Source organism: Nycticebus coucang, chromosome 19 (genome assembly GCF_027406575.1).
Source record: "Nycticebus coucang isolate mNycCou1 chromosome 19, mNycCou1.pri, whole genome shotgun sequence".
In the NCBI taxonomy this organism is placed as follows: Eukaryota; Metazoa; Chordata; class Mammalia; order Primates; family Lorisidae; genus Nycticebus; species Nycticebus coucang.
The window spans coordinates 50,159,595-50,175,158 of NC_069798.1; positions in this window are offsets into that span (position 1 = coordinate 50,159,595).

Genomic DNA, 15,564 nt, shown 5'->3' on the forward strand with positions numbered 1-15,564 from the left:
AAAGGAAGGAAATTCTGACACGCTACAACATGAAAGAACCTCAAGGTTCTTACTCTAAGTGAAATAAGCAGTCACCAAAAATTAAATACTATATGATTCTGCTCACATAAGGTATCTAGAGTAAACAAATTCATAGAACCAAAAGTAGAAAGGTAGAGAGAGGAAAATGGGAAATTATTATTTAATGGGTATAGAGATTCAATTAGGAAAGATAAAAACTTCTTCTGGAGATAGATGGTACTGATGGTTATGAAAGAATGCCAATATACTTAATACTACTGAATCACACACTTAAAAATGGTTAAGATGGTGAATTGGATGCTATGTGTATTTTACAATTTAAAAAAATTAAAAATTATAAGGAGTGATGATTCCTTCTGCTACCATCTTCTTTGAAAATATTTCTATTTTGTAGCAGTAGTCAAAACCTCTATGTGAATGTCCTGCCACATATTTATCCACCATAGGCACATTCTAATTTAAGGAATGTTCAAATATGAAACATGATTTATCTTAGAACCAGCAAGATTTTCTTGAAATAACTGAATACAAAAGTTAATACTAAAGTTTAAGGTCTTTTTAGAAATGACCTTACACTTCAGTGGCCAGTTTGCCTCTCCTGAGACTATTACCTCATAATTGTCCTCACAGAATATAAGACATTTTTTCTTGAATGCATTTTCACAGCTCCAACTCTCACCAGGCTGATTTAGAAAATTAACTTGTCTCTCTGGAGCCACTTCTGAATTAAAATTAATGTTCCAAGTCTCTTTGACCCACACCCAATCACTCATCCACACAAAAGAGAGGAGTTTTATGCTATAGAAATATTTCCACACTTAGAATTTAAAATAGCATTACCGCAACATTTCCAATTACAGAAACCTTGCCATAGGGTGGGGGAGGGGGGGTTGGGGGGCAATAATTGACTGCTTATCCTGAAACAATCTTCTGGGCTGATTTAAAAAATCACTGACTCTCATTTTTAGCCTGGTCCTAAAATACAACAGAAGGTGCCAATAGGACACAAGGAAATCCTTGAGGAAAATGGTAAGTCATTCATATTGGGACAAGGGAAGACATACAGGTGTAATACAAAAAGCATAAATTTTAGCAAGTGAAAGATTAGAACATAGTACTCATGAAGTCCAGTTACACATACAAATGTGCTGAATGAAACTGTTGACTACAGAGACCCAAGAACAATGAGTTAGCTATGAAAGGCAAAATATTGGTTTTATATTATACCCAAAGCAAGAAAACACTAACCAATAGACATTACCAAACTGTACATGGCCTTCTGTCCTCTGCACAAGTAGGGTGTTATGGGAAATTAAGAATCCATCTATTGTTGCTTAGCGGTTAAGAAAGCCAAGTTCACTTTGTGAGTTCAAATTTCAGCCCTGTCGCTCATTAGCTTCAAAATCTTTAATGAGATTCTTAATCCCTCTGTCTTTTCCTCTGAAAAGTAGAAATTAGTCAATTAATAGAGGTTGGGAAAATTCAAGAAAATAATGTAGTTAAAATACTAAGCGCATTGCCAAGTATATAGGGACTTTTCAATGTTATTTTTTAAAATAACAAAAATATAAATTTTCTTCAATAACAAGTTTTAGAAGAAATTTAAAATGACTTATCTAAGTTTTTGGACTCAGATTTCACTGTCCTTGCTTATATAACTGATATCAGGGCAAGTTCAAGTTAATAGATACTAATCTATTAACTAGTTGATCTACACCAGCAATTCTTAAACTTGAGTGTTCAACAGAACCACCCAGAGAGATTGTTAAGACACAAATTGCTGGCCTTTGCCCCCAAAGTTTCTGATTTAGGTCTGGAGTATGCCAGAATATTTGCATCTCAAACAAGTTCCCAGGTGATCCTGATGCTGCTGGTCTGGGAACCATACTTGGTAAACCCCTGGTCTACAACACTCTGCCTTCACCCTGGCCACCATCTTCCTTTCTAGACTTGTTCCTAATATTCCTTCTGAACCAAGGACTAGTGCCACACAGGTCATTCTAAAGACTGTTACTCTGTTCTAATGGCTGGCTGATAACAGCATGGCAATCCGCAACAGAACTTCCCAATGAAAGGCCAGCCACCTTCAGTGTCCCCCTTATCTGAACTCTAATCCCACGGAACCCAGATCCTATGGTCCATTAGGAAGTGGTCACACTAAATCCTTCGCCTGTTAGTCAGGCTCTCTCAAAGAGGGTAAGAGTCCTCACATACCTGGAAACCAAGGGAGCAGAGCCCTAGCTCTCTCTCTTCCATCTAGGTCTCTGGTACCTTCTTCTACCTGTAGGGTCTTCAATATCTGGGGAGCTGCAGTGAAGTCATCCAGCAGATTAACAGAGATTAACAGCAGATTAACGATTTTCTAGTGTTTCTATCCAAGTTGTTCCTAGATGCTTTTGTTTATAAGGAGGTCACAATAACATATTTCTCATACACACATATTATTGAATAAAATCGGTAATCCGCTGCGGGCGGCCTGGGTGCCGGGTAGCTGGGCCATGCCAGAGCAAGGGCAGCGGCAGAAGCAGCTATGCCCTCACCCCCCACTCTGGGCCCTGGAGATGGTGACACATGCAGTGGCAGTGCCCCGGCGGAAGGACCTGGTTGAGGACCACCCCTCCCTAGCTGAAAAGTATCTTACCACCCCGGTTGGAGAAAACCGAGGCCAGCAAAGTGCTTGTCCTGCGAGAAAAGCCTAAGCCCAAAGAGACTAGCCCCCCCATCTCTGCCCCCCTGTACCCTGTTTTGCCAAGCGAGGTGAGCTTGGAAGAGCTTTTTCCCCTGCCCTACCTTCCCTCGTGCCCAGCCAGTCCCAGGAGAGGCTGAAGTTGCAGCAGCGCCACCCGCCAGTAGTCCACCGCATACCCGCAGGAGGGCCTTATGGGACGCATCTGGACGGCCTGGACAGGCTGTAGCTAATTCTACGACCTTACCGCTCCGGGCAGTGGGCCCTCCTGAGGAGGGAACCCTGCACTACTGGCCTTTTGCCACGAGTGACCTATACAAGTGGAAAATACAAAACCCACCACCCATATTGACCTATTAGATTCTATCTTTTTCACCCATCAGCCCACTTGGGATGACTGCCAGCAGCTGCTACAGGTCCTCTTCACTACCAAGGAGAGGGATAAAATCTTGGCAGAGGCATGAAAGTCCATCCTGGATGACAACAGGCAGCCCACCACGAACCCAGCATTAATTGAGACTGAGTTCCCAGTGACCCAGCCAGATTAGAATTTTAATACGGCAGAAGGTAAGGAGAGACTCCAAGTTTACCATCAGACTCTAATGGGGGGTCTCCTAAAGCAGCAAGAAAGCCAACTAATGGCCAAAGTAGGTAAGATACAGCAAGAGAAAGATGAGTCCCCCTCCGCCTTCCTAGAGTGGATCATGGAAGCATTCCGCACTTACACACCCATGGATCCAGAGGCAGAGAGTAGTAAGGCAGTGGTTATGATGGCTTTTGTTACTCAGTCAGCTCCAGACATTAAGAGAAAACTTCAGAGAATAGACAGGTTGGCAGAGAAGTCCCTGCAGGACTTGCTGGTAGTGGCTGAATGAGTATACAACAACCAAGAGAGCCCAGAGGAAAAACAGACGTGTGCCAGCAACAAGCAAACCAAGGACCTCACTAAGATCCGGCTTGCTGCCACAGTAAGTGGCTCTGAAGAGGAGTAGAGGCTGCGGAAACTGGCTGCTGGAGGAGGTAGAGAGTTGCCCCAGGGAGATCGACCTCAGCTACAGAGAGATCAGTGTGCATACTGCAGGAAGACTGGCCACTGGGCCAGAGAAGGGACAATGAGGATCCCGCTCGAAACTGGGCCCACGTCCTAGTGGGGAAGCATAGTGACCTTGATAATGAAATAAGTAACATTAGTATATATCTGCCTTCATGAAAACATTGGGTAGTCTGAATAACAACATGCCATTTTCAAGGACAAATTAGAGGATACATGAGTGCCTGGATGGAGATTGGCCACTAGCATCTGATGTGAATTCAGAGACCACAGTCTTTAACTTAATTATACTTAGCTCATGCCAAAAGCTAGTTCAGTGAGTGCAGGCATAAGTTTGCCTACTTCTTCCTGTTTTCTATTTTCTTTGATATTGTTTAATGAATTCAAACTGCAGGTAATGGTTTTGTCTTTTTGTAATAGTTAATAAGAAAATGATAACATGAAGTCTTCAGCATAAGCTAAAAATCATTCTTTGTGTTTCCCCAATATGTTGTATATGTGTATGTATAGACTGAATTGCTTAATATGTGAACAGAATTATTGGAATCTAAACTACTTAATAGAGAAGAATTATGGTTGTAGGGCAGTGATTTTCAAATGGTGTGCTATGAGAAGATCTTAGGTGTGCCCGAAAATTTTTTAAGATTATTAATTAAATTATTTTTGAAAGACATTCAAAGCACAGTTAAGTATATTCTTTTTATACTCTTTTTAGCAACATGATTTAAGTATGCTGCAGTAGTTTATAGGTTCAAGCATGCTGTGAGGAAAAAAAAAAAGATTGAAAAGCTCTACTCTAAGAACAGTGGACATAGGGGCAGGCTGAGTGTCCCAAACTGCCCTTACCCCTTACTTGATAGAGACCTCCTTAGTAAAATCAGAGCACAAATTTCTTTCAAACAAGGAATGCCACAGGTTATGGACAGACAGGGACATCCTGTCCATGTACTCACCCTGTGCTTTGAGGATGAGTATTGACTCCATCAACAACCTCCACCACTGAGCCAAGTGAATATCTCTGAGTGGCTGAACTCCTACCCATCAGCCTGGGCTGAAAAGGGAGGAGTGGGACTGGTAAAACACCAGGCCCTGATTGTAGTTGAGCTTAAGCCTGAAGCTGAGCCGGTGCAGGTAAGGCAGTACCCCATGACCCCGGAAGCCAAAAACGGAATCCTGCCACACATTCGGTGGCTACTAAATGCCGGGATCCTGATCCCCTACGAGTCCCCATGGAACATCTACCAGTTAAAAAGCCTCTCACTAATGATTACCAGCCAGTTCAAGACCTCCGGGAGTTAATAAGCGGGTAATGGACATTCACCCGACTGTACCAAACCCCTAAAACCTCTTAATCTCACTGGCCCCATCCCAGGCCTGGTATACTGTATTAGATTTAAAAGACGCCTTCTTCAGCTTGTCGCTGGTGCCCCAGAGCTAAGCCATGTTTGCCTTCAAGTGGAGTGACCTGGAGAGAGGCATCAGTGGACAGCTAACATGGACACGCTTGTCACAAGGGTTTAAGAATTCTCCAACTATCTTTCATGAGGCCCTGCATGAGGACCTAGGTGAGTTCCACAGGCAGCAGCCCAACCTGACCCTCCTCCAGTACGTAGATGACATCTTAGTGGCAGCCATCAGCGAACAGGACTGCTTACAAGGCAGACGAGACCTGCTCGTCACACTGGGGGACCGGGGGTATTGGGCATTGGCAAAGAAGGCCCAGATTTGTCAGCAAACTATAAGTTACCTGGGATACACCCTTAAAGATGGTCAAAGGTGGCTCACTGAGGCCAGGAAGCAGACTGTACTCAAGATCCCAAGCCCAACCAACCCCAGGCAGGTGCAAGTTTCTGGGGTCTGCAGGGTTCTGTTGACTTTGGGTACCAGGCTTTGCTGAAATTGCAAAAACCCTCTATGAAGTCACGAGGGAGGGGCACCCCTTCAAGTGGACAACAGAAAGAGAATTAGCCTTTCAGAGACTTAAGACTGCTCTGCTTTCTTCTCCCGCTTTGGGGCTCCCTGACGTTACAAAATCATTTCATCTCTATGTAGACAAACATAAACGGATAGCCAAGGGGGTGTTGACCCAGACCTTGGGGCCCTGGACCCGCCCAGTAGCCTACTTATCATAAAAACTAGACCCAGTGGTGTCAGGATGGCCCCCGTGCCTCCTCATTGTGGCAGCCACTGTGCTGCTCATAAAGGACGCAGACAAACTCACCCTAGGGCAGGAACTGTTGCTGACCACGCCCCATGCCATTGAAGGGGTCTTGAAACAACCCCCGAACTGGTGGATGAGCAACATGTGTCTAACACACTACCAGAGCTTGTTATTTAACCCACCACAAATCTGGTTCTTGCTCAGCACTGCCCTAAACCCCGCCACTCTCCTGCCCAACCCAGATGTGGAAACACCCCTCCACAATTGCCAGGATATCCTAGCCCAAGTCCACAGCACACGCCAGGACCTGACTGACCAACCGTTGCGGGATGCTGAGGAGACCTGGTTCACAGATGGCAGTAGTTTCATAAAAGATGGCCAATGGTACGCAGGGGCAGCGGTGGTCTCTGAGGCCGGTACACTTTGGGCTGAACCTCTTCCAGTTGAAACCTCCGCCCAGTGGGCTGAATTAACTGCCCTTACCAAGGCTTTGGGTCTAGGCCAAGGGGGAAAAAAAAAAGCTTAATATCTATACCGACAGCTGATATGCGTTTACCACTGCTCAAACACACGGGGCCATCTACCGGGAGAGGGGGTTGCTGACAGCAGAGGGGAGGATTGTTAAAAACAAATAAGAAATACTAGACTTACTAGCCGCCATCTGGCTACCAAAAAAACTAGCCATCATCTATTGCCCAGGACATCAAAAGCCCAATACCCCAGTGGCAAAGGGCAATCATCAGGTGGACAAGGCCACCAGAAGTGCAGCCCTCAGAGCCATACCGGCCCTGGCAGTTAATCTACCCAACACTGGGCCTCCAGTCCTGCCAGAAGAGCCCAAATACACCCCTGAGGACTTGGCCTGGATCCTCACCATCCCTCAGACACATAACCCCTCCCAGTATAAAGGCTGGTGGCGCACAGCCAATGGGAAAATCATCCTCCCTGCGCAGCTGGGGCAAGACATTTTATAGTGCATGCACCAAGCAACCCATATGGGGAGTAGGAAGTTAAGAGATCTAATCTGACATGCCCGGATTAAGATCAAGTGAATGGATGCAAAAGTGGAACAGATAGTTAATGCTTGCAAAGCTTGCCAGCTCACTAATGCCCGAACCAGACCTACTACTCAAGGCACCCGCATAAGAGGCACCAAGGCTGGTGCATATTGGGAAGTGGACTTCACGGAAATTAAGCCTGGTCAGTATGGGTACAAATATCGCTTAGTCTTTGTAGATACTTTCTCGGGATGGGTAGAAGCTTTCCCCACAAAACAAAAAACTGCTCAAACTGTGGCGAAAAAGCTGCTAGAGGACATTCTTCGCAGGTATGGACTGCTGGCTATAATTGGATCAGACAATTGGCCAGCCTTTATATTTCAGATAACTCAGGGGGTAGCCACAGCACTGGGAACAACCTGGAAATTACATTGTGCATACAGGCCCCAGAGCTCAGGGCAAGTAGAAAGAATGAATAGAACTGTAAAAGAGACCTTAACCAAATTAACCCCCGGAGTCTGGTGGGGACTGGGTGGCTCTCCTTCCCTTTGCCTTATATAGGGTCAGAAATCCCCCCTATATCTTAGGTCTCTCTCTCTTTCTATGAAATTCTCTATGGGAGACCACCTCCTATTATTCCAAATAACTGCATAGATCTTTTAACAGAGGCAAATGATGAAGATTTTCTCCTTTCCCTCCGCTGTTAAAAGCAGGTTCAGAAAAAGAACTGGAACTGCCTGAGTGCCGCCTACACAGCAGGCCCGATCCCAGAGCCTCACAAGTTCCGGCCAGGGGACTGGGTCTATGTCAAGACACACTGGCAGGAAACTCTCGAACCCCAGTGGAAAGGGCCTTACACTATGATCCTGACAACCCCCACTGCACTCAAAGTTGACTGCATCGCTACATGAGTCCATCACACCCACATCCAGTTGGCAGACCCGTTTGCCATTAAGAAGGATTATATCCCATGATGGAAGCTCAAAAAAGACCCTGCCAACCCACTCAAGCTCTCCTGATGATCCCAGACTCACCACTGAGGTCCCATGATTGGGTCCTCTTAGTTACAAGGAGAAGTGGGGAGTGAAGAACCCAGTGACGCCGTGACACCATTTTGGGCTTTTAGGCTTTCATCCTCCATTTGGAGAAAACCTGAAAGTTCTTAGTTTTGTTTCTTAGTAAACCACACCCCTCCCTATCTCCCGGAGTGCATCCCTATCTCCCGGAGTGCGTCTGCCCTCCCCCAACCCAATCAGCCTTAAACTCTAGTATAGGCACAAGAAATAACCAATCCAAGGGCCACACTTTGCTTCCCACACCCCTCACCCCAAATCCCCCTCGCAAAAACCCCACGCACCACAAGCACGGGGCTCTCAGTCCCAGCTGCATCTGGGAATGCCAGCAGCCAGGCTCGACCTTGAATAAACGCCCTTGTGTGATTGCATCGGTGTCTGGCTCTCTCGTATGGTCATTGGGGACCCCGATTCTCGGGTATAACAACCTCCCCAAACCTAGAACTGAATTTGGCTACAGGGGTCTGCTGGGTTTCTGACTCAGAACTATCAATAAACCATCTCACACTGAGAGCCTCACTTAACCCTATAACCCACATTTTTGCTCAGACTGAACCTTTAACTATTTGACATTGAAATCCAAATTTGTCTTGAGTTTGCCACCCACCACTAAATTTCTGTGTCCAGTATGGGGCCTTCCAATTGTCATGTTAGTGTCCTTGCAGCCACACACTGATCTAAACTTGGGCCCTTCTCTTCAGTAAGAGCTCCAATAACTCAAAAGACACAGCTGCGTAACTGTAAACAAATGCTACACAATTCTTCCCACCATGCAATCAGTTTTAAGAAATGATAGCAGACTGAACGTATCCCTACTCTCTGACCTCCCCAACACTGGAAGTTTTTAAAACATAAGAAAACTACCATTACCAAAAGAGTATATTGATAAGTTAACACACTCCCACATATTCTGAGATGTTGTCCTTTCCTCTGTGCACAGAATTTCAGACCTCCTATTTATTTTTCAGAACAGCCAATCAATAGATTGTCTAAAGCTGTTAAATCAACAAATAGAGACACAAGTGTGCAATTTAAAGCTACAATAATAATCACCAGAAGAACAAAATAAAAGCCTATTCAAAGTGATCACTTCTAGGGAATTTGACTTGGGAAGTGAAAAGCAAGAAAGTCAAATCAAAAACTCTATACTGTTCACAACAGCAATAAAGAACTTACAATACCTAGAAATATACTTAACCAAGAAGGTAAATGATCTCTATAAAAAGAGCTACAAAACACCAAAGAAAGAAATCACAGATATCACAAACAGAGAAACGTTATGCTCACAGATTGGTAGAATCAATATTGTTAAAATGTCCATACTGCCCAAGGTGATTTACAGATTAAGTATAATTCCCAAAATACCAACATCATATTTCACAGACCTAGAAAAAAATAATTCTACCCTTCACTTTGAAGCAGAAAAAAGCCCTAATAGTTAAAGAAATTTTAAGTAAAAAGAACAAATATGGAGGCATCACATCACCAACCTTCAAGTTATGCTACCAAACTATGGTAACCTAAACAGTGTGGCACTGTCATAAAAATAGAGACGTAGACCAATGGGATGGAATAGAGAACCCAATTAAAAGCCAGCCACATACAGCCAACTGATCTTAGACAAAGACAACAATATATACTGGGGAAAAGAAGTGCTATTCAATAAATGGTGCTGGGAAATTGAATAGCCATTTGCAGAAGATTAAAATAGGATCTATCTCTCTCACCACTCATAAAATTAATTCAAGATGGATGAAAGACTTAAATGTGAGGCAAGAAACTCTAAGAATTCTAAAAGATGATGTAGGAAAATCTCTTCTAGATATCAGCCTACACAAAGAATTTATGAAAAAGACCCCAACGGAAATCACAACAACAAGAATAAACAGGACTTGATTAAATTAAAATGATTCTGCACACCTAAGGAAATAATCAACAGAGCAAACAGACAACCTACAGAATGGGAGAAAATATTCACAAACTATACATCTGATTAAGTCATATCTATAAATTCATAGAACCAAGAGGAGGAATCTTAAGAGGCCCAGAGAGAATTTGTGCCTTGCTCAGAATCACACTCCTGGAAAGTGTCAGAACCAGGTCTAAACCACAGGCATCTAAACTTCCCAAATTCTTCTAGCAAACAATCCATAACTATTGGGCCATTTCCCCATTCACTTGTCAAATAATTTTTAACATAAATAATGGGCAGGGGAAACGTAAATATTCTATCCATTTTACAGATGAGTAAACCGTTGTCCAAAGAGGACAGAGACTATCCTGATGTCATGTGAAACAACCCTCTACGAGGCAGGTCAAACCCTGTTCAACTACTACAGCATAAAATTAAACTTCCTTAAAAAAAAAAACAAAAAAAAAAAAACAGAATTTATCCTTTTCTTCCAATTGAATCCTTTCCTCAAAAACAAAATTAATGAACCTTGAAAGAGATTTGTCTACACAAGGCATTGGGGGATTTAAAAAGAGTTCTTTATAAATAAGACAAAAGAGGGGAAATGCTTGTGAAGCCTTGATTTGCTTACATACTATCTCATTATAACAGCCTTGTATCACTAAGCATGTCAAAGCTAGCAATCCAGGGAAGTTTGATTAAATAATAAGTAAGGCTAAGACCCCACCACAGTCAGAGGCCACCTTGTTACCTTACAACCAGCCTTCAAACACAGTTTGACCTCATAGGGTCCCAAACAACACAGACGTGGCTCCTACAGTTCAAAAAAGTCATTTCTTTGCTAGTTCTATCAATCAGGACTTCCTCTGAAAGCAAAGACACAAGGACACTTATCATTTTCCTGCCTTCCATGTTAAAGTGGAGAGACACGACACTTTGGCAAGGTGCCAATTGCCTTTTTCTCATGTTGAAATGGCAGAGCGTGAGCAGAGGACACCGAGCAGAGGACACCAGGCGAACTCTCAGAGCTATGACTCTAATGAGGTGGTTTTCAACCTTTCTTATCACAAGGCACACTTAAACTTCCAAAGCACTTAAATTACATTGATCACAAAAAAAGAGTAAAAAAAGAATATACTTACTGCACTTTGAACTTCTTTTGAAAATAATTTAATTAGTGATCTTTAAAAATTCTCACAGCCCATCAGTGTGCCAAACACACCAGTTGAAAATTATAGCTCTACTAACAGGAGGAAAGGCAACTTTCAATATAGACATAAGGGTGTTTGTGCATTATTTTTTGATGAATACACTTTAATTTTTGTAGCAGTTTTAGTGTGCATAGCAAAGCTGAGTAGAAAGTACACAGAGTTCCCACGTGGCCCTGGAACACACACAATCTCCTCCACCAACACCCCTGCAGACTGGCACGGCACTTTCCATCCAAATCACAGCTTACCTTGAGGTTCAATCTCAGTGTTGTACATTCTGTGGGTCTGACAAGTGTACTGACACATACCCACATGTTATAGTTATAGTACCAGACGGAATAATTTTGCTGCCTTAAAAATCATCTGTGCTCAGCCTATCCATCCCCTGCCAACTACTGAAGACTGTTTTTATACTATAAATTCCAGTGGGAGAACGCCTTATAATCCCTTAATGCCCATGAGGACCATAATTTTTTTACTGAACGCTAGGCTAACAGTATTTATGGGAGTAAGTAGACAAAATTTAGAGTTGCTTGAGTATCTCCTGGACATGTGGCCATCACATTGCCAGCCCCATGAGCAGGTGAGGATAGGCACTAGCATGGAAGGGAGAGGCAGTGAGTGCTAGAAATGCAAGAGTGGCCACCATGTGGGTGGACAGGCTTTTCCCCTTGAACTCATGGCCACATGGAAGTTCTCTGAGCTTCTCAAAGGTGGCTCCCTCTTCACCTGCCACCCCCCATTAAGCCCAATACACCACCACACACACTCCACTCTAGCAATGATTTCCAGCCAGAGTGTGTACCTGAGAGGGTCTCAGGTGTGCCATGAAAATTTTGAAAATTAATTTTTTTCAAAAGAAGTTCAAAGCACAGTAAACATATTCTTTTTTTTACCCCCTCCCCCCTTTTTTTATCAACTTAATTTAAGTGTGCCATGGAAGTTTAACTACAGGTTAAAGTGTGCCAGCTCAGCACCTGTTCTCAGTGGTTAGGGAGCCGGGCTGGAGAGTTTGAACCCAGCCCAGGGCTGCTAAACAACAATAACAACTGCAACAAAAAAATAGCCAGGCATTGTGGCAGGCGCCTGTAGTCCCAGCTACTTGGGAGGCTGAGGCAAGAGAATCGCTTAAGCCCAAGAGTTTGAAGTTGCTGTGAGTTGTGATGCCACAGGACTCTACTGAGGGTAACACAGTGAGACTCTGTCTCAAAAAAAAAATTTTTTTTAAGTGTGCCATGAAATTTAAAAAAAAAAAATGGTTGAAAAGCACAGCTGGAGAGTCTATTTGTTCAAGCTCAGAGTCTTTCAGAGCTGACAGAGACTCAGGACCAGTGATGTTCAATAGAAATACAGTGTGAGCTATACATTAACTTTAGATTTTCTAGACTTTCTGAGAAGCTCCATTGTTTGAAGAGAAATAGGTAAAATTAATTTTAATAAATAATTTTTCTTAGCCCAATATAGCCAAAATATTATTTCAACATGGCATGTTTTGTAAATTATTAATGAGTCTTTTATATCTGTTATACTAAGTCTTTGAAACTCAGTTATAGTTACATTTATAGCACATCTTGAGTCAGACTAGCTGCCTTCCAAGTGCCCATACATGTGGCAAGTGCCCAAAGCGTTGGACAGTCCAGCTTTACAAGTCATCCAGATCAGTTTTCTGATGTTTACAGAACAGAAGCTGATAAAGTTTTATATAGGACACCAGCATATGAAAGATAAAAATGGTGCGGCTTTAGTTGTAGAGGAAGGACAGGCCCTCACCCATCACTTGTGCCCCAGTGGCCGCTCCACCCTTTCTGACCCTTACTTACAACTGTCATGAAGGCACCTATGTGAAGCCCCTTGGCTCCAAAGAACAAATGCAATGTTCACCCCACTCTCATTCAACCCCAGACATCAAACGAGGGAGCTGAGAACTAGAGGAAAGAATTGACTTGCCTGACTGAGACGAGACAGAAACACAGACCTCTGGCTCCCAGCCCAATGGACTTCCAGCCCAGTAAAGGAGCAAGCCTTAGAGCCAGGCAGGTTACAAAGACACCTGATATTCCTCATCAGCCCACAGCTGGAAGTGGCTCCTCTGCCAGTTTCAGGGGAAAGACACCACCAGAGAGATATTTTCTCAGTTTTATGAGGAAAAGGAGAGAGGACATAGAATGGAGGAAAAAGAACATACCAGTGCCCGTGGACATAAAATGCTTAACTTTGAAACACTATAAAAGAGGTCAAGGAAGGTATCATTAATTAAGCACCAGCTGCATTTGGTGGGAAGGCGATGTAGTTAAAGGTCATTGTTCCCTTATTCTTTATCACGCTGCTCCTCATAAAAGTAAATGATGCTAGATACAGAGTCCAGATTTAAGACTGGGCACTTGCTGCACAGGAAAGGTCACAGGCAGCACACTCAAGCCTGTTTAGTGCTCCTTCCACACTTCTGAAATGTTAGGTGGAATGAGCGCCTCTTGGCAGGTCAGCCCTCCTGTGCTCTCTCATTTCTTCCTCTCTCACTTTAGGTCAGTGGCACATGGTGATGAGACTGACAATTACTAAAGAAGAGACAAAAGTGCAAAGAGAAGCCGACATGATCCTTGAATCCAAATCACCAGCTGTAACCCAGCTCACAGAGGAAGCCTGGCATTGAAGGTATGGGAATCTACTTGCCGTAAGATGACTCATTTATTTACTCACATGCACCAAGTAAGAAGTGATGAAGAGATAATCCCTGCTCTCATGAAACAACTTTACTGTTCCTTATGCATTAGGGACTCATTGAGAGGCTAGAAAGGACAAGGAGATTCCTATGCTCCTAGCCATAATTCCATCATGAAACCATGAAAATCCCACCATACAATTCTAACATCAGTTAGGCATCACATAAAAGCATCGTGTAGTTAACTCTTCAAGGAGAGATTACTATCCCCCCATTTTATGGATGAGGAAACTAAGCAATTTGACTAAGTTCTAGCAGCTAACAAATGTTGGAAATGGAGTATGCCCTGAGCCTCTGACCTGATGCTCATGTGACTTGCACTTAACTACGCCAGTGTGTCTAGAACATTGATAACCTAGGAAAACACTCTTCCAAATGTGATCATTTTGCTTGCTTCCAAAATAAAATATTGCCCTCATAGAGAAAACTAAACCATTAATAAATGGATAATATGAGCCTCCCCCAAGTCTGATTATTAGTCCACTTAATTCTCTACATCTCTAGGTATTCCACAATCACAGGATGCCCTCTTCCTCTTGTCAAAAAGGGAGCTGGTTTCCCTGCATGAAAGCAGCCTCTTCATGCCACACCCCAGTGGCCTGTAAGTAAACTCACAACTCATACCACACCTGTAATAGCAAGCCAAGCAAAGAAAAAACAGCAGACATTCTAGGAAACCATAGCTATGAAATGTTAAGCACCTACTCTGTGCCTGCCTATATTATCTGTGCTATTCCATTTAGTTGGTTTATAGTAACATTTTTAAAGCTTGTTGGGAATAACAGGGATCTAGGGGGTTGCAGAGCCATGAGAAATGCTGGCTGCCATTCAGATGAGACAAGTGTTATAGGGAGTTGTGTAAAAACCCAGCCTGAAAGGTTAGACATGAGAGAGCAGGTCCTTCTGATTCAGAGCTAGGGAAGAGCTCAGAAACCTGTAAGTGAGCCCTAGAGAAACCCATTAGATGGATTGAGAGGGTAATTTCAGCTAAAATGTTAATGACTTGAAATGGCAGGGTTGCTCTTAGAAGAGAGGCCCCAGAAGAGAGAGATACATTCATGTAGGGATGAGTCACTTCCTCTCATTCCCAACAGGTACACCGGTTACTCATGAATCCACTATAGTGCCCTCTTCTTATTTTTCCAAGCTCACATTTTTCTGCAACTTACATGAACATATCTAATTAACTGATTCCTCTCATTCCCAACAGGTACACCGGTTACTCATGAATCCACTATAGTGCCCTCTTCTTATTTTTCCAAGCTCACATTTTTCTGCAACTTACATGAACATATCTAATTAACTGACATATTTTATTACCATGTGCTTAGACAAATCTGCCCAATATCCGCCCAGTTACTCAATGTATTTCCACCTTGCTTCAACTTGCTTGCCATGCTGACATTTTCCATTTCTGAATTTCTATAGGGTGTTTTAGCTAATAGCCAAAAAAATAAATCAGCTCTGATTTATTCTTTGGCTTTTGTGGGGCACTTTTTTCTTCCCAAGCAGGTTCTTGGGAACATACAGAGAGAAGAGCCTGTGTATCATAGTTTCTTAGGCATTTCCCACAGCATCCAGCACAGTGCAGGACCTGTGGTCCACAGTCCTCATGTGTTTTCATGCTGGTGGAGATAATGATGGAGGAAGGAGGTACTGTGACCTGGATTTTTGGAGGGGAGAGGGCAGCCTTTGGACTTACAACTTTAGCTGCAGCATAAATTTTCAAGTT